We start from the raw sequence: 23013 nt of genomic DNA, 5'->3' as shown, positions 1-23013 counted from the left end.
GGACGGGCGGGAGGGACAGCTGCACTACCGCTCTTTGCCCACACGATGGCAGCATTGCCGCACAGATCAGGCGGGACGGGCGGGAGGGACAGCTGCACTACCGCTGTTTGCCCACACGGTGGCAGCATTGCCGCACAGATCAGGCGGGACGGGCGGGAGGGACAGCTGCACTACCGCTCTCTGCCCACAGGGTGGCAGCACTGCCGCGCGGCGGCGCGGAGCGGAGCCATAAACGAACGTGCCCAGAAATGCCCTTCCGAACAGCCTCCGGAATAAATGGCCCAAAAGACCCCCGAGCACACCTGCGAGAGCCCTGCCAGCAACCAGACCGAAACAAAAAAGCCTTTCGTTCAGGCTCTATTTCAATATTTTTTATCTTTGTGATTCTGATATTTACATTAATCATTACAATTCAGCTTTTATATTATGTACATTATACATCATGTATTATGTTTATTATACTATTATATTTATTATATATATTAAGTATAGAAAGTTATATATAAAATAATTTATTATTTATTATGTAATGTTATAAATAATAATACATTTCATTGAAATATCATGATTATGTACATTATAGATGTTTATATTATGTATATTATATATATTTATAAAACGTGTAGTATGTAATAATATATTGTGTATTTATTATTTATATTATTTTTCATATCCTATACTTTTTGTTATTTTTCTTTTTCATTATTTTTTAATTCGTTTGTTTATATTTTAAACGATATTTTACACTAGATGAATTCATTAACCTAACACATCAGAAACACAATTAATTTGAATTAAATGAGCCTGGTTTTCTAAGGGGTAAAGTTTTAATCTTTATTCAAATAATATGGGCATGTTTTCTCTTTCTCTATGGTTTTTTTTGGTGGGTTGCGGGGGAGTTTAGTTTGTGGGTTTTCTTTTTTTGTTCGCTTTGTTTTGGAGTTCTTTGCTAATAAACAAGCAGGGTCGGAGAGTTCAAAATAAAACGTCTACTTTGTTTTTATTGCCCCCTCTGAAATACGCCTCGACAGCCTGGACAGCAGGCTGCTGCTGGTAACACTGTGCACGGGTAGGAGGAGACCTGGTCGGGGCTGGGAAGGAAAAAACGGCACCACGGTGGTCACAGCTTTCTCCCTTCAGGAGTTTTATGGAGCAGAAAATACAGAGCTTTTGCCAACTGCGCTCTCTATGACATCCCGACGTCCAGCGGGCACGGAGGTCATTTCTCATCTTTCTTGCCAACAGCCAAACCCCCAGGCGCCCGGGGGAAGAAAGAGTATGGGGAAAAAAAAAAGGAACAAAGAAAACATGAAAAAATAAACCAAAACTATAGAAAATAATAAATAAAATTAAAATACCAAAAGAAAAAAATTTCAAAGTAACAAAAAAGTGGAAAAAAAATTTAAACAAAAAATTAAAATAAAAAACTAAAAGTAGTTTTAACAAGTAAATAAATAGCTAAAGAAAAAAATATAAAAATTAAAAAACGGAAGAAAAAGTCTTTGAAAAACCACAAAACGCAACATGAGAAACCACAACAAAAGAGCATAAAAATACAAAAATAACAAGAAATAAAATACAAAATTAAATAAATGCAGCTTTCACCTCCTGCCACTGCCTAAAAAAGCACCATGGCTTTCCTCAATTATGCAGCAATAAGGGAAACAAACCCAGTGCCCCCCAGAACAGAAGGTTTTCTAGACAATTCCCACTTTTGCTTGGAAACAAATTCTATTTTAGTGGGAAGCTCATTTTGGACAAACACCCAAATGTGCCAAGGTAGGAAAGAACCAGCCCCCTGTGTCCAAGGAACAGCAGCTAGGCCTGGATTCAGGTTTTAATGGCATTTATGTAATTAAAAATGCAGTAAATTGAACTTTACAAAGAGATGAATCATGGCAAATAAATACTTCAACGTTTTCTTGGGAATTCACAGAATTTTGTGGAGATGGTGCTGGACAATTCCTGATTTACCAACATTAATTGGGTAAATTTCCTTGGAAATGTGCTCTACAAGGTGCAAAAATTCCAATTAGGATGGAAAATTGGAATAAATAAATATTCCCTTACTAAAATCAGAGAGAAAATCAGAGTTATTCCTTCAAATAAAAGGAAGGAATAACATCTAAATCCAAGCTTGCCTGGAAAACAAGCTCAGGAATTTCTAACATTGAAAACTTTTGCAAGAGTCATGAAGTTGGTGAAAGTTCATGGAATGATGATTTAAAATCTGCTTCCTCTGCTCTAATTTAAAGGGAAGTGGGAATTCAACAGGTCCAGTTACTCCTATCCAACCTTGGACTGGGATAAGGCCTTCCAGTGGCTTCACTTCCTACAGGCTCTCTCCTTTTTGCCCACAACCTGGAAGAGGAAAAGCAACAGGAATAAAGTCTCAAACAGGATGGCCTTGGTCCAGGCAGACTGAAATGCAGCTTCCAGGGAGGGAGGCCAGGCTGTGCCTCGGGGAGCTCCGGGAATCTGGGATTGCCCGTGGGATTAAAGGGCTGGAAAAGCACACCCACCTGCCAGGTTCAGTGCTGGGACCGAGCAAGGCCGGGGCTCGGGGGCAGCAGTCAGAGCTGGGACTGCAGGAGAACACCCCAAACCCGGGTTAAACATCCGGCACGACACGCAGCACGCTCCGGGAGAAACTCGGGTGGGAGAAGCCCCGGGATGCTCCACGTTCCTTGCCCTTGGCAGCTGTGCCAGGGCCTCCCTCAGAATGCTGACCTCACCGTGCAGCTCCTACAAAATAGGAGAACTTATGGGAATCGCCCAGCAATCCATGGACTTCCAGTTATTAAGAACCACAGCTGCAGCGAAAGGTGCCCAAACTCTACTGCAAACCAGCAGGTCTGAGGAGACGCAGGGATTTATTCCTGAGGGGACACAAGGATCCCTCAGCCAGCCAGGATTTCTCCCAGGCTCTTCCCACTGCTCTCTGAGGACACAAACAGCAGTTTTTCCCTGGAGTTCCCCTTTCCAACAATGCCAAGACTCATGTTCTCCTCCAACCCCAGGTTCAGGAAGGAAAGTAGGAATATTATCACTGCACAGACTGTCCAGGAGGGTGTGACTGAGGCAGCAGCACCAGCTCCCACTCCACTGCTGCTCTGGATTCCTGAGCAGCTCCTTTCCATCCTGCCCTTCCCAGCACCATTCCCTGGGTGCCATGTCCACAGACACCTTCTCCATGCAGCTTAAAACCCACAGACACCAACAGAAAGGAGATCAAAAATCAATTCACATGCTGCTAGTCAGAGAGAATGGGAGAGGCCTAAAAATCTGCATTTATTTTAGAACACTAGAGCAATTTCTTCATGACCCTGACTATCAGTGATGGGCAGATAAACACCTTCTTTAACTTACTACCTGCAAAAACATCAAGTTTCAAGTTTAGTAAAGATAAAATTTTGCTGCAAAAATAAAAGAGGTGGGATGTTGGTGTTAGTGCTTTAACCTTCGGACATTAGCGGGTATTTGTAAAACAAATTCATTATTGAAGCAGCTAACTTGAAAATAAGGGGGTTTTACAATAAAGTTGACCAAAAAAGAGTCTCAAAATTAAGATAGAGGTTGCACAAATATTTAAGAAAAAAAAAGTTGTCTTTCGTGCATATAACCTGCCAGCCTCTCATGTTTTCAGTCCTTACCATTTATTTTTACCAAGGTGATGACTAAAACCTTGTCAAAAGCTCAAAAAAAAAAACAATCCAGGACAAGGCAGGTGTTTTCCCAAGTACCCCCAGTGTGGAGCTGTGTCAGCCACAAGTGTTTGCTCCCTCAGCCCAGCCCGGAGCAGGCTCCAGCTGCTGCCCAGGGGTTACCAAGGGACTCACCTGTTTCAAGCTGTAAATGCAGGTGGCCTGCACTGGAGTGCCAAAAAATGTGAAATATGTGACTCTCACCTTGAATAGCGATCGATCTTCTCAGGGGAGCCCCTCACCCAGGATGGGGGGCTCTGCCACGGATTTCATCCCTCTGCATCTGAAAGAAAGTTGGGACAAAAGTCAGAGTGCTGCAGGATACCTTGACAGCTCCACACATCTTGTGGCAATCTAGGAATACCCTCTACAGTCTAACTACACCCCACATCACAAATTTCAAGCCCCCAGCACTATTATCCTATTACCCCCACACCCAGACTGAGCATCAAGGCAGAGCAGCTCCAGGCCAAACACACACCAACACCCGTGACACAGCACAGGACAAACGAGGGGACACAACAGGGATAGAAAACTCTGGCAAGAAGAATGACCCTGAGGGTCCAGAGAACTCGGAATGAGATGACCGAGGTAAGATGGAAGGTGAGCTGGCCAGGCTCAGAGAACCCTGCAGGAACAAGATGCCATCGGGATGACTTATCCCAAGAAATGCAGAGATGGATGCCCGAGAACCCTACGGTCAGAATCCTCGACCTGTCTTTGCATTCTCACAAGACCTAACCCGCCGAATGGATCAGGGTGGTGCACGGCTGTCAGTACAGCTCAGAACAAGACCTGAAAAGGCATCGGACTGGATGCTTGTGAAGAGAGATGGATTCTGATGAGTGTCCGAGCAGCTGAGACAAAGGCACCTGGCTGAGGAGCACAGAGATCAGAAATGCTAAGACTGATGCCAGAGGTTTTGACAGGCCCCTGAAGGGCTAAGGGAAAAGACAGCACACACAAGACACCCAAGACACAGAGTGCACAACAGACACAACACACACCAGGACTGCTCTGCCCTGCACACCTCGGCACTGTGATCCAGAATGAGACTCTCCCTGGATGAAACCTAAGGGGTCACAGCTTAGACATCCCTGTCTTCAAACCTGACTCAAAAAACCTTGCTAGTGACCCCACACTCTTCTTTCATGCCCTCTACGGCTCTGAGCTCTCCACTTATCTCTCAGATGTCTGGGGAGGTGCATCCACGCCGGGTCCCAAAGAAGGCTGCCTCTCCCTCGGGGAAATTCCTGCTGTGACCAGGCTGGTGTCTCCTCGTCAGCTACAATAAAGAGAACTAAACGTGACCCTGTGCTCTTAGCAGCACATCAGCCAGAAACCAGCAATTCTGCTACTCACAGTCTCCTAAGCTTACCTGTGTCCTCGGCCCTGTGCTTCAGCTGCGCTCAGAGGCCAACGCCGGCGTCGCAGGGTCTGGTCTAAAAATAAAGACAAAGAACAGAGCTGTAACACGGCCACCATTTACACCTCCCCTGCAAATCAAAACAGTGACCGACCTTCTCAGGGGAGCCCCCTCACCCAGGATGGGGGGCTCTGCCACAGATTTCATCCACCTGCATCTGAAAGAAAGTCAGAACAACAGTCAGAGTGCGGCAGGATACCTTGACAGCTCCACATATCTTGTGGAAATCTAGGAATACCCTCGACAGCCCTGCTACACTCCACATCACAAATTTCAGGCCCCCAGCACTATTATCCTATTACCCCTACACCCAGACTGAGCATCAAGGCAGAGCAGCTCCCGGCCAAACACACACCAACACCCGTGACACAGCACAGGACAAACGAGGGGACACAACAGGGACAGAAAACTCTGGGCAAGAAGAATGACCCTGAGGGTCCAGAGAACTCGGAATGAGATGACCGAGGTGAGACTGAAGGTGAGCTGGCCAGGCTCAGAGAACCCTGCAGGAACAAGATGCCATCGGGATGACTTATCCCAAGAAATGCAGAGATGGATGCCCGAGAATCCTACGGTCAGAATCCTCTACCTGCCTTTGCATTCTCACAAGACCTAACCCGCCGGAATGGATCAGGGCGGTGCACGGCTGTCAGTACAGCTCAGAACAAGACCTGAAAAGGCATCGGACCGGATGCTTGTGAAGAGAGATGGATTCTGATGAGTGTCCGAGCAGCTGAGACAAAGGCACCTGGCTGAGGAGCACAGAGATCAGAAATGCTAAGACTGATGCCAGGGGTTTTGATAGGCCCCTCAAAGGACAAAAGGAAAAGACAAGACACCAAACAGACAGAGTGCACAACAGACAAGTGACACAACACACACCAGGACTGCTCTGCCCGGCACACCTCGGCACTCTGATCCAGAATGAGACTTTCTGTAGCCTAAGCGGTCACTTCTTGGACATCCCTGTCACCAAAAATGACTCAAAAAATCCCTCCCGGGGGCCCCTGATCCCACACCCCGCTTTCAAGCCCTCCCTGGCTCCGAGAACTCCACTTATCTCTTGGACGTCTAGGGAGGTGAATCCACGCTGGGTGGCAAAGAAGGCCGCCTCTCCCTCAGGGAAATTCCTGCTGTTGCTGGGCTGTTGTCTCCTACACAGCTACAATAAAGAAAACCAAACATCAAAGCATAATCTTGGCAGCCCATCACCCAAAACCCGACAATTCTGCTACTCACTGTCTCCTAAGCTTGCCCGTGTCCTCGGCCCCGTGCTTCAGCTGCGCTCAGAGGCCAACGCCGGCGTCGCAGGGTCTGCCTGGGTAAAGAGCAGACAAGGTGACGTGGCAGCGCTGGAACTTGAGGGGACCATCCCTCCTTCTCCTCCCTGACTCACCTCAACTCCTCGGCCGTTATCCAAGACTACCTGGATGGGGCCTTCACAAGGAGAAGATCAAGGCTCCATCACAGACTCCTGGAATGCTCCCGGAGGGCTCACGGGTGAGGTGACCCGGGTCTGTCGTCCGGTTGGTGAGAGGGGAGCTCGGCCTCCTGCGAGTGGACTCCCTAAAACACACGATAACGGAGGCTTAGAGTTGCACCAGCGAGTGAGGCTTGAACAATAGCAACTGCTTCTGTCCACCCATCGCTGCTCACCTCGCCCACGTCAGCTTGACTGCTGAGATCCGGCTTTACCACCTAAAAATAAAGACAAAGAACAGAGATGTAACACAGCCATCATTTACACCTCCCCTGCAAATCAAAACAGTGACTGACCTTCTCAGGGGAGCCCCTCACCCAGACTGGGGGGCTCTGCCACAGATTTCATCCCTCTGCATCTGAAAGAAAGTTCGGACAAAAGTCAGAGTGCTGCAGGATACCTTGACAGCTCCACACATCTTGTGGCAATCTAGGAATACCCTCTACAGTCTAACTACACCCCACATCACAAATTTCAAGCCCCCGGCACTATTACCCTCGTACCCCTACACCCAGACTGAGCAGCAAGGCAGAGCAGCTCCCGGCCAAACACACACCAACACCCGTGACACAGCACAGGACAAACGAGGGGACGCAACAGGGACAGAAAACTCTGGGCAAGAAGAATGACCCTGAGGGTCCAGAGAACTCGGAATGAGATGACCGAGGTGAGAAGGAAGGTGAGCTGGCCAGGCTCAGAGAACCCTGCAGGAACAAGATGCCATCGGGATGACTTATCCCAAGAAACGCAGAGATGGATGCCCGAGAATCCTACGGTCAGAATCCTCGACCTGTCTTTGCATTCTCACAAGACCTAACCCGCCGGAATGGATCAGGGCGGTGCACGGCTGTCAGTACAGCTCAGAACAAGACCTGAAAAGGCATCGGACTGGATGCTTGTGAAGAGAGATGGATTCTGATGAGTGTCCGAGCAGCTGAGACAAAGGCACCTGGCTGAGGAGCACAGAGATCAGAAATGCTAAGACTGATGCCAGAGGTTTTGACAGGCGCCTGAAAAGACTAAAGGAAAAGACAAGACACCCAAAAGACACAAAGTGCACAACAGACACAACACACCCTGGGACTGCTCTGCCCTGCACACCTCAGCACTGTGATCCAGAATGAGACTTTCCCTTATTGTAGCCTAAGGGGTCACATCTGGGACATCCCCATCTCCAAACCCGACTCAAAAAATCCCTCCCGCTGACCCCTGCCCTGGCACCCCGCTTTCATCCTCTCCCTAGTTCCGAGCCCTCCACTTATCTCTCAGATGTCTGGGGAGGTGAATCCACGCTGGGTCCCAAAGAAGGCCGCCTATGCCTCTGGGAAATTCCTCCTGTCACTTGCCTGCTGTCTCCTAGTCAGCTACAATAAAGAAAACCAAACATCAAAGCATAATCTTAGCTGCACATCAGCCAAAAACCAGCAGCTCTGCTACTCACCGTCTCTTAAGCAGGACCGGGTCCTCGGGCCCCGTGTGTGCTTCAGCTGAGCTCGGAGGCTGACGCTCGCAGCGCCAAAGCCTTAGAGGCATTACTGGCACTGAGCCCACCCACCGTGGCCTCCATTAGGGCTGTGAGCATCCCCGGTCAGAGCAGGACAGGAACGCAGGGTGGACATCCCCGGTGAACCTCAACCCTGTGGACTCTGCCCCACCACTGTCACTTCCTGCCTGGCCCTAGCTTAGGGTTACTGCCTGCACCTCTCAGGACTTCTGGCATTGCCTTGCCATTAGGATTGCTGCCTGCACCTGCTCTCAGGGAAACAGTGTTGGAAGCAGCACTGTGAGGACCAGGATACCTGTACTCTGACTTGTATCCTAGCCTGTACCCCTGATTTTCACTGTGTGTTCTCTAGTCCTTCAGTCCTTTACCTCAGCCTCTGTGTGCATCACTGTAACCTCCCCCCTTCTGAACCCTGCTTCTTCAGAGCCCTAGACCTTGCAGCCGGGGACGCTCTGCACCGTTAGGGTCCCAAGAGCTGTCCCGCACGCAGGACAGGTACATCCACAGTTGTTCCCTGCCTACCCTAAGAAACGTGGCCCTGAGACAGGGCAGAGGCTGACAGAGCCGAACTCTTTGCGGTGGCAAAAGGCACGAAGCCTTACCAACCGCCGCCTCGAGAGGGAATCAGGAGCACTTCCACCGGCTGCGGAGAGACAGGGAATCCCAGGGTGGGTGGGGCGGGAAACCCCCGTTATCCCCAGCCCTGCTGGATCCTGCTCCCCACTATCGCTTCCTGCCTGGCCCTAGCCTGACAGTGTCTGCACAGGTCAGAGCTTCTGGTGTGTTCCTGCACTAGGGCTGCTGCCTGCACCTGCTCTCAGGGGAAGTGTGCTGGTAGCAGTGCTGTGAGGGCCGCTACACCTGTACTCTGACTTGTATCCTAGCCTGTTCCCCTGGTTTTCACCGTGTGTCCTCTAGTCCTTGAGTCCTTTACCTCAGCCTCTGTGTGTGTGGCTACACCTCCCCCCTTCTAAACCCAACTTCTTTAGAGCCCTACACCTCGCAGCCAGGCCTTCTGGCATTGTCCTGCATAAGGGCTCCTGCCTGTACCCACACTCAGGGAAACGGGCATGTCTTTAGGGCTACTCCTTCGGGTTTGGGTCGGGCTGGTACACCTGTACTCTCAATTGGCACATCTTGGACATCCCTATCTCCAAACCTGACTCAAAAACCCCTCCTGACAAGTCCTGACCCAGCACTCCACTTTCATCCCCTCTGTGGCTCTGAACCCTCCACTTATCTCTTGGACGTCTGGGGATGAGAATCCATGTCGGGTGCCACAGAAGGCCGCCTCGCCCTCTGGGAATTTCCTGCTGTCACCGGGCTGCTGTCTCTTATTCGGCTACAAGAAATAAAACAAACATCGATGTATGATCTCAGCAGATCTGTTGGCCAATCGGTCAGGGCGTAAGACAAGTGGACCACCTCAAACACACAAACAATAACATAAGCTGAAGAGTTACACCGGAAACACCACTACACTTAACTGCATAAATACATAAATTTTCAAACAGACAACCCCAAAAAAATTCCAGCAAAAAAAGCCAACTCTTATCACCCCCAGTCAAACTACTGAATATAATAAAAACAACCCCACGTCCAATCCCCTCAATAATACTCCAGAACATATACCCAGAGCGCCCCCAAAGTTAAAGACCTCCCGCTAGCCAAATAAAAAGGAAAAAGCCCATGTCTTGCAACCTATATTAATTCATTAACTTAAAGCTTTAAAAATAAACATTAAAGTTTAAACCTTTAGATAACACTAGCACACCATAGACGCCAATCCCATCACTACATGCCAAACCAAAACTTATTTCAACCTTTTGTGCTGCTGCTGCTCGGCACAAAGGTTTGTCCCTCAGCACCTCCTGAAGTAATGTTCCACGCCCAAGGCCTCCCCCAGCCCCTGTGAGATGAACTCACCATCCTTCCATGAGCCTCACCTGGGAGCCCAGCATAAACCCCTCTCCTCCCGCAGCTCCGTGCCAAACTGAGCTCGGGCTCCCCTCTTAAAGCAGTGCTGGCAGGACCCGCCCCCTCGTTATCCTTTACAGCTTCCACCTGTCCCCTCATCAGTGTGACAGCTCTCACCTGGGGCTGCTCTGTCCCCTCATCAGTGTGACAGCTCTCACCTGGGGCTGCTCTGTCCCCTCAATCAGCCTGTGACAGCTCTCACCTGCAGCTGCTGCCAGTCCCTGCCGCTCATTTCCTGGACATTGCACTGTGTGCACTGACACGCTGGGGCACCGGGCTTTCCTCGCTGTGAATAAGGATCCCTCTTCTCCTGCACGTGCCCAAGGCTGAAACTGGGATTCCACCTCCTAAATTCCGTTTGTGTGAGGTTCACAATTCCTAAGGAAATTTCCCAGCAATCGTTAGCCTTCATTTACATTTTCTCCTTTGGAATCATTACTACCTTGTCTTTCTGTGCAAGGGTTTCCAAACGTTCATTGAGAGTTCAGTAGCCGGGTTGGCTTGTTTATAACATAGCTGACAATCCCAGGCTCAATCCAAACACCCAGAGATACAGGGAAATATGGAGACAGTTTATAAATACTGCCCACCTCTGACCCTGAATTCTTCATCGCACATCCTCGGAGCAGATTTACTCCATCCTTTCTTCCCAGCAGCACCTCTCCAGCACAAATCTCACTTCTCACACCTGTTTCTTCCCACAAACCAAACAGAAATCTACTACAGGGCGAGGCGGGGAGGGGCAAGGCCGGTCTCGGCGCAGAGCCCCCGGGCCCTCAGGGCGGGCCGGGGGGACCGGAGCAGAGCCCGGGCCGGGTTGGAGCCGGAGCCGGTCTGAGGGCGGAGGCCCCGGGCCCTCAGCGCGGGCCGGGGGGCGGGGGCGGTTCCCGGGGCCCGCTGTCCAATCAGCACTGCCGATGCCTCAGCGAGCCCGCCAATCGCGGGGATTCAAAAGGGTGGCGGAAGTAGCTGCTGCTCTATGGGCTCGGTGAGGAACGCCCCGGTGGGGTCCCGGCGCCGTGCACTTGGGACCCGCCCCGCGCCCCTGAAGCCCCGCCCCCGGTACTGCCCGGCCCCGGCTGCCTCCGGCCCCGCCTCACAGAGCCCCGGCTCCGCCCCGGCCCCGCCCCGAGCCCGCCCCGGCTCTGCCCCTGCTCCGCCCCGAGCCCACCCCGAGCCCGCCCCGGCTCCGCCCCGAGCCCGCCCCGGCTCCGCCCAGAGCCCGCCCCGGCTCCGCCCCGAGCCCGCCTCGGCTCCGCCTCGAGCCCGCCCCGGATCCGCCCCGGATCCGCCCCGAGCCCGCCCCGGATCCGCCCCGAGCCCGCCCCGGCTCCGCTCCGAGCCCGCCCCGGCTCCGCCCCGAGCACGCCCCGGCTTGGGGGCGGGACCATCGCCCGCGACCCCGCCCCGCCCCTCGCAGCTGAGCCGAGCCGAGCCGAGCCGGGGTTGCTCGCGGCCCTGCGCGGAGCCAGGCGGGGCCGGGAATGGGAGCGGGCGTTCTGGTTCGGGTCCTGTCAGTGTCGGCTGCGGCTCCCGAGAGGTGCGGCCCCCCCCGGCGGGCGGGTTGTGGGTCTCGGGGCCTGAGGCCCAAGCTGGCGTTGCGGTCGGGATCGGGACCAGGATCGCTGCGGGCGGCAGGAGCCGCTCCTGCTCCGCCTGCAGCCGGAGCTGCGCTGGGGTCCTGCCGGGGCTCTGGGCACGGGAGGACGGCGGCGGCGATTTCCTCTGATAACCTCTGATATCGACCCCCCCACAGCATCATTGATCCCCACCCGAGTGTCACTGACCCCCCCAATGTCATTGATGCCCCCCCAATATTCCATTGATCTTCCCTCACCGTCACTGACCCCCCCCAATATTCCACTGATCTCCCCACTTGATCCCGCCCTTTTTCTCCCCTCACGTTTCCCGCCCTTTTTCTCCCCTCACGTTTCCCGCACTTTTTCGTGGGGAACGACCCCTGAGGGGTCCTGTGGAAGGATTCTGGAGGTCCGAGGGGTGAATTTGGGGTTTGGAGGGAGGTTTTGGGGGGTCCCAGGGATGGATTTGGGGGTTTTTGGGGGTCCAAGGGATGGATTTGGGGGTCCCGGTGTGGATCTGGGGTCCTGGGGAGGTTTTGGGGGGTCCCAGGGGTGGATTTGGGGTTCATGGGGAGGGGTTCGGGGGTTTTTTGGGGCCTCAGGGGTGAATTTGGGGTCCGGGGAGAGGTTTGGGGGGTTTTTCGGGGTCCCAGGGGTGAATTTGGGGTCTGGGGAGGGGTTTTTGGGGGTCCCTCACCTGCAGGGCGTCGCGGGGGTGGCAGGGGAGGGGGCAGCAGGGGGGGCCCAGCGCCCACCCCCCCTTGGGCTTCAGGAGGGCGTCGATGAGACCGAAACAGCTCGGGGGGGGGGGGGGGGTCAAAAACGGGGGGGGGTCACGGGCTGGAACCCCCCAGTGCCCCCCAAACCACCCCCAGGGCCCCCCCGACCTCCAGGAGCCCGCAAAACCCTCCTCAGGTTCCTTTGATGCCTCAAATGGGCCGCCCAAACCTCCCGAAGATCCCCGAAAAACACCCACAGCAGCCCCTTGAGACTCCCCGCAGACCCCCCAAACCCCTCCAGGACAACTCGGGACCCCCAGGACCCCCCAAAATCCGCCCCCCCCCCCCCCTGAGGCCTCGTTTGACCCGCTCCACGTTGCGGACAGGCACCAGCTGATCAAGCCACAAGCACCAGCACCTGCGGGACTGGGATGGACTGGGAGCACTGGGAGGTTGATCAGAGAGAACTGGGATGGACGGGGAGTGGACTGGGATGAACTGGCAGGCGTGTGGGGGTCGATGGTGGGCACACGGTGCCTTACTGGTCTATACTGGGATGGGTCCAATGGCCCCAGGGGAGGGGGTGTGGCCACACTGGTCCAGACTGGGAGGGGTGTCACCATGGCGACGGACGCGGAGTCGAGGATACGAGCGAGACAGGGACACCTAGGGGACAGCCAGGGCACCCCCAGAGACAGCCAGGGCACCCCCAGGGACACCTAGGGGACCTCCAGGGCACCCCCAGGGACACCTAGGGGACAGCCATGGCACCCCCCAGAAACACCAAGGGGACAGCCAGAGCACCCCAAGGACAGCCAGGGCACCCCCAGGGACACCTAGGGGACAGCCAGGGCACCCCAGGGACACCCAGGGCACCCCCAGGGACAGCTAGGGGACAGCCTGGGCACCCTAGGGACACATAGGGGAAAGCCAGGGCACCCCCAGGGACACCAAGGGGATAGCCAGGGCACATCCAGGGACACCTAGGGCACAGCCAGGGCACCCCCAGGGACACCTAGGGGACAGCCAGGGCACCCCAGGGACAGCCAGGGCACCCCCAGGGACACCTAGGGGACAGCCAGGGCACCCCAGGGAATGCCAGGGCACCCCCAGGGACACCAAGGGGACACCCAGGGCACCTCCAGGGACACCTAGGGGACAGCCAGGGTACCCCCAGGGACACCTAGGGGACAGCCACGGCACCCCAGGGACACCTAGGGGACAGCCAGGGCACCCCAGGCACAGCCAGTGCACCCCAGGGACACATAGGGGACAGCCAGGGTACCCCCAGGGGCACCTAGGGGACAGCCTGGGCACCCCCAGGGACAGCCGGGGCACCCCTAGGGCACCCCAGGGACACCCAGGGCACCCCCAGGGACACGTAGGGGACAGCCAGGGCACACCAGGGACAGCCAGGGCACCCCCAGGGACACCTAGGGGACAGCCAGGGCACCCCAGGGACACCCAGGGCACCCCCAGGGACAGCTAGGGGACAGCCTGGGCACCCTAGAGACACCTAGGGGAAAGCCAGGGCACCCCCAGGGACACCAAGCGGATAGCTAGGGCACATCCAGGGACACATAGGGGACAGCCAGGGCACCCCAGGGACACCTAGGGGACAGCCAGGGCACCCCGGGAAACCCAGGGCACCCCCAGGGACACGTAGGGGACAGCCAGGGCACACCAGGGACAGCCAGGGCACCCCCAGGGACACCTAGGGAACGGCCAGGGCACCCAAGGGACACCCAGGGCACCCCCAGGGACAGCTAGGGGACAGCCTGGGCACCCTAGGGACACCTAGGGGAAAGCCAGGGCACCCCCAGGGACACCAAGGGGATAGCCAGGGGATATCCAGGGACACCTATGGGACAGCCAGGGCACCCCCAGGGACACCAAGGGGACAGCCAGGGCACCTCCAGGGACACCTAGGGGACAGGCAGGTCACCCCCAGGGACACCAAGGGGACAGCCACGGCACCCCAGGGACACCTAGGGGACAGCCAGGGCACCCCAGGGACAGCCAGGGTACCCCCAGGGACCCCTAGGGGACAGGCAGGGCACCCCAGGGACAGCCGGGGCACCCCTAGAGCACCTCAGGGACACCCAGGGCACCCCCAGTGACACGTAGGGGACAGCTAGGGCACACCAGGGACAGCCAGGGCACCCCCAGGGACACCTAGGGAACAGCCAGGGCACCCCAGGGACACCCAGGGCACCCCCAGGGACAGCTAGGGGACAGCCAGGGCATCCCCAGGGACACCAGAGCACCCCCAGGGACACTTAGGGGACAGCCAGGGCCCTCCCAGGGACACCAGGGTACACCCAGGGCCCCCCCACGGACAGACAAGGCACCCCTAGGGACACCTATGGGACAGCCAGGGACCCCCAGGGACAGCCAGGGCACCCCCAGGGACACCTAGGGGACAGCCAGGGCACCCCAGGGACGCCTTGGGGACAGCAAGGCACCCCAAGGACACCTAGGGGACAGCCAGGGCACCCCAGGGACACTCAGGGCACCCCAGGGACACCTAGGGGACATCAAGGGCACCCCAGAGGCAGCCACGGCACCCCACAGATAGCCAGGGAACCCCCAAGGACACCTAAGGGCCAGCCAGGGCACCCCCAGGGACACCTAAGGAACAGCCAGGGCACCCCCAGGGACACCTAAGGAACAGCCAGGGCACCCCCAGGGACACCTATGGGACAGCCAGGGCACAACCCAGGGACACCTATAGGAAAGCCTGGGCACCCCAGGGACAGCCAGGGCACCCCAGGGACACCTAGGGGACAGCCAGGGCCCCCCAGGGACACCTAGAAGATAGCCAGGGCACCACAGGAAGAGCCAGGGCACCCCCAGGGACACCCAGGGGACCCCAGGGACACCTAGGGGACAGACAGGGCACCCAGAGGGACACCCAGGGCACCCCCAGGGACACCTAGGGGACAGCCAGGCCACTCCCAGGGACACCTAGGGGACAGGCAGGGCGCCCTTGGGACAGCCAGGGCTCCCCCAGGGACAACTAGGGGACAGCCAGGGTCACCTAGGTGACAGCCAGGGCACTCCCAGGGACACCTAGGGGACAGGCAGGGCACTCCAGGGACACCTAGAAGACAGCCAGAGCACCCCAAGGACAGCCAGGGCACCCCCAGGGACACCTCGGGGAAAGGCAGGGCACCCCCAGGGACACCTAGGGGACAGCAAGGCACCCCAGGGACACCCTGGGCACCCCCAGGGACACATAAGGGACAGCCAGGGTACCCCAGGGACACCAAGGGGACAGCCAGGGCACCCCCAGGGACACCTAGGGGACAGGCAGGGCACCCCAGGGACAGCCAGGGCCCCCCCAGGGACAGCCAGGGCATCCCCGGGGACACCTAGGGCACCCCAGGGACACCCAGGGCACCCCCAGGGACACCAAGGGGACAGCCAGGGCACCTCCAGGGACACCTATGGGACAGCCAGGGCACCCCCAGGGACACCAAGGGGACAGCCAGGGCACCTCCAGGGACACCTAGGGGACAGGCAGGTCACCCCCAGGGACACCTAGGGGACAGCCAGGGCACCCCAGGGACAGCCAGGGTACCCCCAGGGACCCCTAGGGGACAGCCAGGGTACCCCCCAGGGACAGCCGGGGCACCCCTAGAGCACCTCAGGGACACCCAGGGCACCCCCAGGGACACGTAGGGGACAGCTAGGGCACACCAGGGACAGCCAGGGCACCCCCAGGGACACTTAGGGGACAGCCAGGGCCCTCCAAGGGAAACCGGGGCACCCCTAGGGCACCCCAGGGACACCCAGGGCACCCCCAGGGACACGTAGGGGACAGCCAGGGCACACCAGGGACAGCCAGGGCACCCCCAGGGACACCTAGGGGACAGCCAGGGCACCCCAGGGACACCCAGGGCACCCCCAGGGACAGCTAGGGGACAGCCTGGGCACCCTAGAGACACCTAGGGGAAAGCCAGGGCACCCCCAGGGACACCAAGCGGATAGCTAGGGCACATCCAGGGACACATAGGGGACAGCCAGGGCACCCCAGGGACACCTAGGGGACAGCCAGGGCACCCTGGGAAACCCAGGGCACCCCCAGGGACACGTAGGGGACAGCCAGGGCACCCCCAGGGACACCTAGGGAACGGCCAGGGCACCCAAGGGACACCCAGGGCACCCCCAGGGACAGCTAGGGGACAGCCTGGGCACCCTAGGGACACCTAGGGGAAAGCCAGGGCACCCCCAGGGACACCAAGGGGACAGCCAGGGCACCTCCAGGGACACCTAGGGGACAGGCAGGTCACCCCCAGGGACACCAAGGGGACAGCCACGGCACCCCAGGGACACCTAGGGGACAGCCAGGGCACCCCAGGGACAGCCAGGGTACCCCCAGGGACCCCTAGGGGACAGGCAGGGCACCCCAGGGACAGCCGGGGCACCCCTAGAGCACCTCAGGGACACCCAGGGCACCCCCAGTGACACGTAGGGGACAGCTAGGGCACACCAGGGACAGCCAGGGCACCCCCAGGGACACCTAGGGAACAGCCAGGGCACCCCAGGGACACCCAGGGCACCCCCAGGGACAGCTAGGGGACAGCCAGGGCATCCCCAGGGACACCAGAGCACCCCCAGGGACACTTAGGGGACAGCCAGGGCCCTCCCAGGGACACCAGGGTACACCCAGGGCCCCCCCACGGACAGACAAGGCACCCCTAGGGACACCTATGGGACAGCCAGGGACCCCCAGGGACAGCCAGGGCACCCCCAGGGACACCTAGGGGACAGCCAGGGCACCCCAGGGACGCCTTGGGGACAGCAAGGCACCCCAAGGACACCTAGGGGACAGCCAGGGCACCCCAGGGACACTCAGGGCACCCCAGGGACACCTAGGGGACATCAAGGGCACCCCAGAGGCAGCCACGGCACCCCACAGATAGCCAGGGAACCCCCAAGGACACCTAAGGGCCAGCCAGGGCACCCCCAGGGACACCTAAGGAACAGCCAGGGCACCCCCAGGGACACCTAAGGAACAGCCAGGGCACCCCCAGGGACACCTATGGGACAGCCAGGGCACCCCCAGGGACACCTATAGGAAAGCCTGGGCACCCCAGGGACAGCCAGGGCACCCCAGGGACACCTAGGGGACAGCCAGGGCCCCCCAGGGACACCTAGAAGATAGCCAGGGCACCACAGGAAGAGCCAGGGCACCCCCGGGGACACCCAGGGGACCCCAGGGACACCTAGGGGACAGACAGGGCACCCAGAGGGACACCCAGGGCACCCCCAGGGACACCTAGGGGACAGCCAGGGCACTCCCAGGGACACCTAGGGGACAGGCAGGGCACCCTTGGGACAGCCAGGGCTCCCCCAGGGACAACTAGGGGACAGCCAGGGACACCTAGGTGACAGCCAGGGCACTCCCAGGGACACCTAGGGGACAGGCAGGGCACTCCAGGGACACCTAGAAGACAGCCAGAGCACCCCAAGGACAGCCAGGGCACCCCCAGGGACACCTCGGGGAAAGGCAGGGCACCCCCAGGGACACCTAGGGGACAGCAAGGCACCCCAGGGACACCCTGGGCACCCCCAGGGACACATAAGGGACAGCCAGGGTACCCCAGGGACACCAAGGGGACAGCCAGGGCACCCCCAGGGACACCTATGGGACAGCCAGGGCACCCCCAGGGACACAAAGGGGACAGCCAGGGCACCTCCAGGGACACCTAGGGGACAGGCAGGTCACCCCCAGGGACACCTAGGGGACAGCCAGGGCACCCCAGGGACAGCCAGGGTACCCCCAGGGACCCCTAGGGGACAGCCAGGATACCCCCCAGGGTCAGCCGAGGCACCCCTAGAGCACCTCAGGGACACCCAGGGCACCCCCAGGGACACGTAGGGGACAGCTAGGGCACACCAGGGACAGCCAGGGCACCCCCAGGGACACTTAGGGGACAGCCAGGGCCCTACCAGGGACACCAGGGTACACCCAGGGCCCCCCCAGGGACAGACAAGGCACCCCTAGGGACACCTATGGGACAGCCAGGGACCCCCAGGGACAGCCAGGGCACCCCCAGGGACACCTAGGGGACAGCCAGGGCACCCCAGGGAAAGCCAGGGCACCCCAGGGACACCTAGGGGACAGCCAGGGACCCCCAGGGACAGCCAGGGCACCCCCAGGGACTCCAGGGCATCCCCAGGGACACCTAGGGGACAGCCAGGGCACCCCCAGGTACAGCCAGGGGACAGCCAGGGCCCCCCCAGAGGTTGAAGGGGCCCCCCCGCTCCAGACCCAGCACGGATGCCTGCGTTGCGGCCCCCCAAAAACCCATGGCCGCCCCTCGAGCTGATATCGACCCCCCCACAGCATCATTGATCCCCACCCGAGTGTCACTGACCCCCCCAATGTCATTGATGCCCCCCCAATATTCCATTGATCCTTCCTCAGCGTCGCTGACCCCCCCCAAAATTCCATTGATCCCCTCCACTTGATCCCGCCCTTTTTCTCCCCTCACGTTTCCCGCCCTTTTTCTCCCCTCACGTTTCCCGCACTTTTTCGTGGGGAACGACCCCTGAGGGGTCCTGTGGAAGGATTCTGGAGGTCCGAGGGGTGAATTTGGGGTTTGAAGGGAGGTTTTGGGGGGTCCCAGGGATGGATTTGGGGGTTTTTGGGGGTCCAAGGGATGGATTTGGGGGTCCCGGGGTGGATCTGGGGTCCTGGGGAGGTTTTGGGGGGTCCCAGGGGTGGATTTGGGGTTCATGGGGAGGGGTTTGGGGGTTTTTTGGGGCCTCAGGGGTGAATTTGGGGTCCGGGGAGAGGTTTTGGGGGTTTTTTGGGGTCCCAGGGCTGAATTTGGGGTCTGGGGAGGGGTTTTTGGGGGTCCCTCACCTGCAGGGCGTCGCGGGGGTGGCAGGGGGAGGGGGCAGCGGGGGGGGCCCAGCGCCCACCCCCCCTTGGGCTTCAGGAGGGCGTCGATGAGACCGAAACAGCTCGGGGGGGGGGGGGGGGTCAAAAACGGGGGGGGGTCACGGGCTGGAACCCCCCAGTGCCCCCCAAACCACCCCCAGGGCCCCCCCGACCTCCAGGAGCCCGCAAAACCCTCCTCAGGTTCCTTTGATGCCTCAAATGGGCCGCCCAAACCTCCCGAAGATCCCCGAAAAACACCCACAGCAGCCCCTTGAGACTCCCCGCAGACCCCCCAAACCCCTCCAGGACAACTCGGGACCCCCAGGACCCCCCAAAATCCGCGCCCCCCTCCCCCTGAGGCCTCATTTGACCCGCTCCACGTTGCGGACAGGCACCAGCTGATCAAGCCACAAGCACCAGCACCTGCGGGACTGGGATGGACTGGGAGCACTGGGAGGGTGATCAGAGAGAACTGGGATGGACGGGGAGTGGACTGGGACGAACTGGCAGGCGTGTGGGGGTGGATGGTGGGCACACGGTGCCTTACTGGTCTGTACTGGGATGGGTCTAATGGCCCCAGGGGAGGGGGTGTGGCCACACCGGTCCAGACTGGGAGGGGTGTCACCATGGCGCCGGAGGCGGAGTCGAGGATACGAGCGAGGCAGGGACACCTAGGGGACAGCCAGGGCACCCCCAGGGACACCTAAAGGACAGCCAGGGCACCCCAGGGACACCTAGGGGACAGCCAGGGCACCCACAGGGACACTCAGGGCACCCCAGGGACACCTAGGGGACATCAAGGGCACCCCAGAGGCAGCCACGGCACCCCACAGATAGCCAGGGAACCCCCAGGGACACCTAAGGGACAGCCAGGGCACCCCCAGGGACACCTAAGGAACAGCCAGGGCACCCCCAGGGACAGCTATGGGACAGCCAGGGCAGCCCTGGGACACCTACGGGACAGCCAGGGCACCCCCAGGGCACCCCAGGGACACCCAGGGCACCCCCAGGGACACCCAGGGCACCCCCAGGGACACCGAGGAGACAGCCAGGGCCCCCCAGGGACACCTAGAAGACAGCCAGGGCACCACAGGAACAGCCAGGGCACCCCCGGGGACACCCAGGGGACCCCAGGGACACCTAGGGGACAGCCAGGGCACCCAGAGGGACACCCAGGGCACCCCCAGGGACACCTAGGGGACAGCCAGGGCACTACCAGGGACACCTAGGGGACAGGCAGGGCACCCTAGGGTCAGCCAGGGCTCCCCCAGGGACAACTAGTGGACAGCCAGGGAACCCCCAGGGACACCTAGGGGACAGTCAGGGCACTCCAGGGACACCTAGGGGACAGCCAGAGCACCCCAAGGACAGCCAGGGCACCCCCAGGGACACCTCGGGGACAGGCAGGGCACCCCCAGGGACATCTAGGGGACAGCAAGGCACCCCAGGGACACCCTGGGCACCCCCAGGGACACATAAGGGACAGCCAGGGTACCCCAGGGACACCAAGGGGACAGCCAGGGCACCCCCAGGGACACCTAGGGGACAGCTAGGGCACCCCAGGGACAGCCAGGGCCCCCCCAGGGATAGCCAGGGCATCCCCGGGGACACCTAGGGGACAGCCAGGGCACCCCAGGGACACCCAGGGACACCAAGGGGACAGCCAGGGCACCTCCAGGGACACCTATGGGACAGCCAGGGCACCCCCAGGGACACCAAGGGGACAGCCAGGGCACTTCCAGGGACACCTAGGGGACAGGGAGGTCACCCCCAGGGACACCAAGGGGACAGCCACGGCACCCCAGGGACACCTAGGGGACAGCCAGGGCACCCCAGGGACAGCCAGGGTACCCCCAGGGACCCCTAGGGGACAGCCTGGGCACCCCCAGGGACAGCCGGGGCACCCCTGGAGCACCTCAGGGACACCCAGGGCACCCCCAGGGACACGTAGGGGACAGCTAGGGCACACCAGGGACAGCCAGGGCACCCCCAGGGACACCTAGGGGACAGCCAGGACACCCCAGGGACACCCAGGGCACCCCCAGGGACAGCTAGGGGAAAGCCAGGGCATCCCCAGGGACACCAGAGCACCCCCAGGGACACTTAGGGGACAGCCAGGGCCCTCCCAGGGACACCAGGGTACACCCAGGGCCCCCCCAGGGACAGACAAGGCACCCCTAGGGACACCTATGGGACAGCCAGGGACCCCCAGGGACAGCCAGGGCACCCCAGGGACACCAAGGGGACATCCAGGGCACCCCAGGGACGCCTTGGGGACAGCCAGGGCACCCCAGGGACACTCAGGGCACCCCAGGGACACCTAGGGGACATCAAGGGCACCCCAGAGGCAGCCACGGCACCCCACAGATAGCCAGGGAACCCCCAGGGACACCTAAGGGACAGCCAGGGCACCCCCAGGGACACCTATGGGACAGCCAGGGCAGCCCTGGGACACCTAGGGGACAGCCAGGGCACCCCCAGGGACACCTATAGGAAAGCCTGGGCACCCCAGGGACAGCCAGGGCACCCCAGGGACACCTAGGGGACAGCCAGGGCCCCCCAGGGACACCTAGAAGACAGCCAGGGCACCACAGGAAGAGCCAGGGCACCCCCGGGGACACCCAGGGGACCCCAGGGACACCTAGGCGACAGCCAGGGCACCCAGAGGGACACCCAGGGCACCCCCAGGGACACCTAGGGGACAGCCAGGGCACTCCCAGGGACACCTAGGGGACAGGCAGGGCACCCTTGGGACAGCCAGGGCTCCCCCAGGGACAACTAGGGGACAGCCAGGGTACCCCCAGGGACACGTAGGGGACAGCTAGAGCACACCAGGGACAGCCAGGGCACCCCCAGGGACACCTAGGGGACAGGCAGGTCACCCCCAGGGACACCTAGGGGACAGCCAGGGCACCCCAGGGACAGCCAGGGTACCCCCAGGGACTCCTAGGGGACAGCCAGGGTACCCCCAGGGACACGTAGGGGACAGCTAGGGCACACCAGGGACAGCCAGGGCACCCCCAGGGACACCTAGGGGACAGCCAGGGCACCCCAGGGACACCCAGGGCACCCCCAGGGACACGGAGGGGACAGCTAGGGCACACCAGGGACAGCCAGGGCACCCCCAGGGACACCTAGGGGACAGCCAGGGCACCCCAGGGACACCCAGGGCACCCCCAGGGACACGTAGGGGACAGCTAGGGCATCCCCAGGGACACCAGAGCACCCCCAGGGACACTTAGGGGACAGCCAGGGCCCTCCCAGGGACACCAGGGTACACCCAGGGCCCCCCCAGGGACAGACAAGGCACCCCTAGGGACACCTATGGGACAGCCAGGGACCCCCAGGGACAGCCAGGGCACCCCCAGGGACACCTAGGGGACAGCCAGGGCACCCCAGGGACGCCTTGGGGACAGCAAGGCACCCCAAGGACACCTAGGGGACAGCCAGGGCACCCCAGGGAAAGCCAGGGCCCCCCAGGGACACCTAGGGGACAGCCAGGGACCCCCAGGGACAGCCAGGGCACCCCCAGGGACTCCAGGGCATCCCCAGGGACACCTCGGGGAAAGGCAGGGCACCCCCAGGGACACCTAGGGGACAGCAAGGCACCCCAGGGACACCCTGGGCACCCCCAGGGACACATAAGGGACAGCCAGGGTACCCCAGGGACACCAAGGGGACAGCCAGGGCACCCCCAGGGACACCTAGGGGCCAGGCAGGGCACCCCA

The 23013-nt window shown here is 59.8% G+C and overlaps 2 long non-coding RNA genes across 5 annotated transcripts; both read right to left on the bottom strand.

Moving 5' to 3' along the window:
- Window positions 1–750: 750 nt before the first annotated feature.
- LOC136300855 (uncharacterized) lies at window positions 751–5564 on the bottom strand. Of its 2 annotated transcripts, XR_010723748.1 has the most exons (6): window positions 5225–5564; window positions 5083–5146; window positions 3909–4989; window positions 2523–2745; window positions 2296–2361; window positions 751–1230 (listed from the first exon to the last, which is right to left on the bottom strand). It is a non-coding gene; the product is annotated as an uncharacterized lncRNA (long non-coding RNA). The 2 variants fall into 2 exon arrangements; XR_010723747.1 differs by having other exon boundaries at window positions 5083–5564.
- A 90-nt stretch (window positions 5565–5654) lies between these two features.
- Window positions 5655–10906, bottom strand: LOC136300856 (uncharacterized). Of its 3 annotated transcripts, XR_010723750.1 has the most exons (7): window positions 10682–10906; window positions 10294–10469; window positions 6907–9456; window positions 6787–6828; window positions 6527–6696; window positions 6370–6448; window positions 5655–6292 (listed from the first exon to the last, which is right to left on the bottom strand). It is a non-coding gene; the product is annotated as an uncharacterized lncRNA (long non-coding RNA). The 3 variants fall into 3 exon arrangements; XR_010723749.1 differs by having other exon boundaries at window positions 6787–9456; XR_010723751.1 differs by lacking the exon at window positions 10294–10469 and having other exon boundaries at window positions 6787–9456.
- Between the last annotated feature and the right edge of the window lie 12107 nt (window positions 10907–23013).

The sequence above is a fragment of the Chamaea fasciata genome, unplaced genomic scaffold (genome assembly GCF_029207755.1).
Source record: "Chamaea fasciata isolate MVZ Bird 193981 ecotype frontalis unplaced genomic scaffold, bChaFas1.0.hap1 SCAF_24, whole genome shotgun sequence".
NCBI lineage: Eukaryota > Metazoa > Chordata > Aves > Passeriformes > Sylviidae > Chamaea > Chamaea fasciata.
This window is presented reverse-complemented; position numbering and strand designations above follow the sequence as displayed.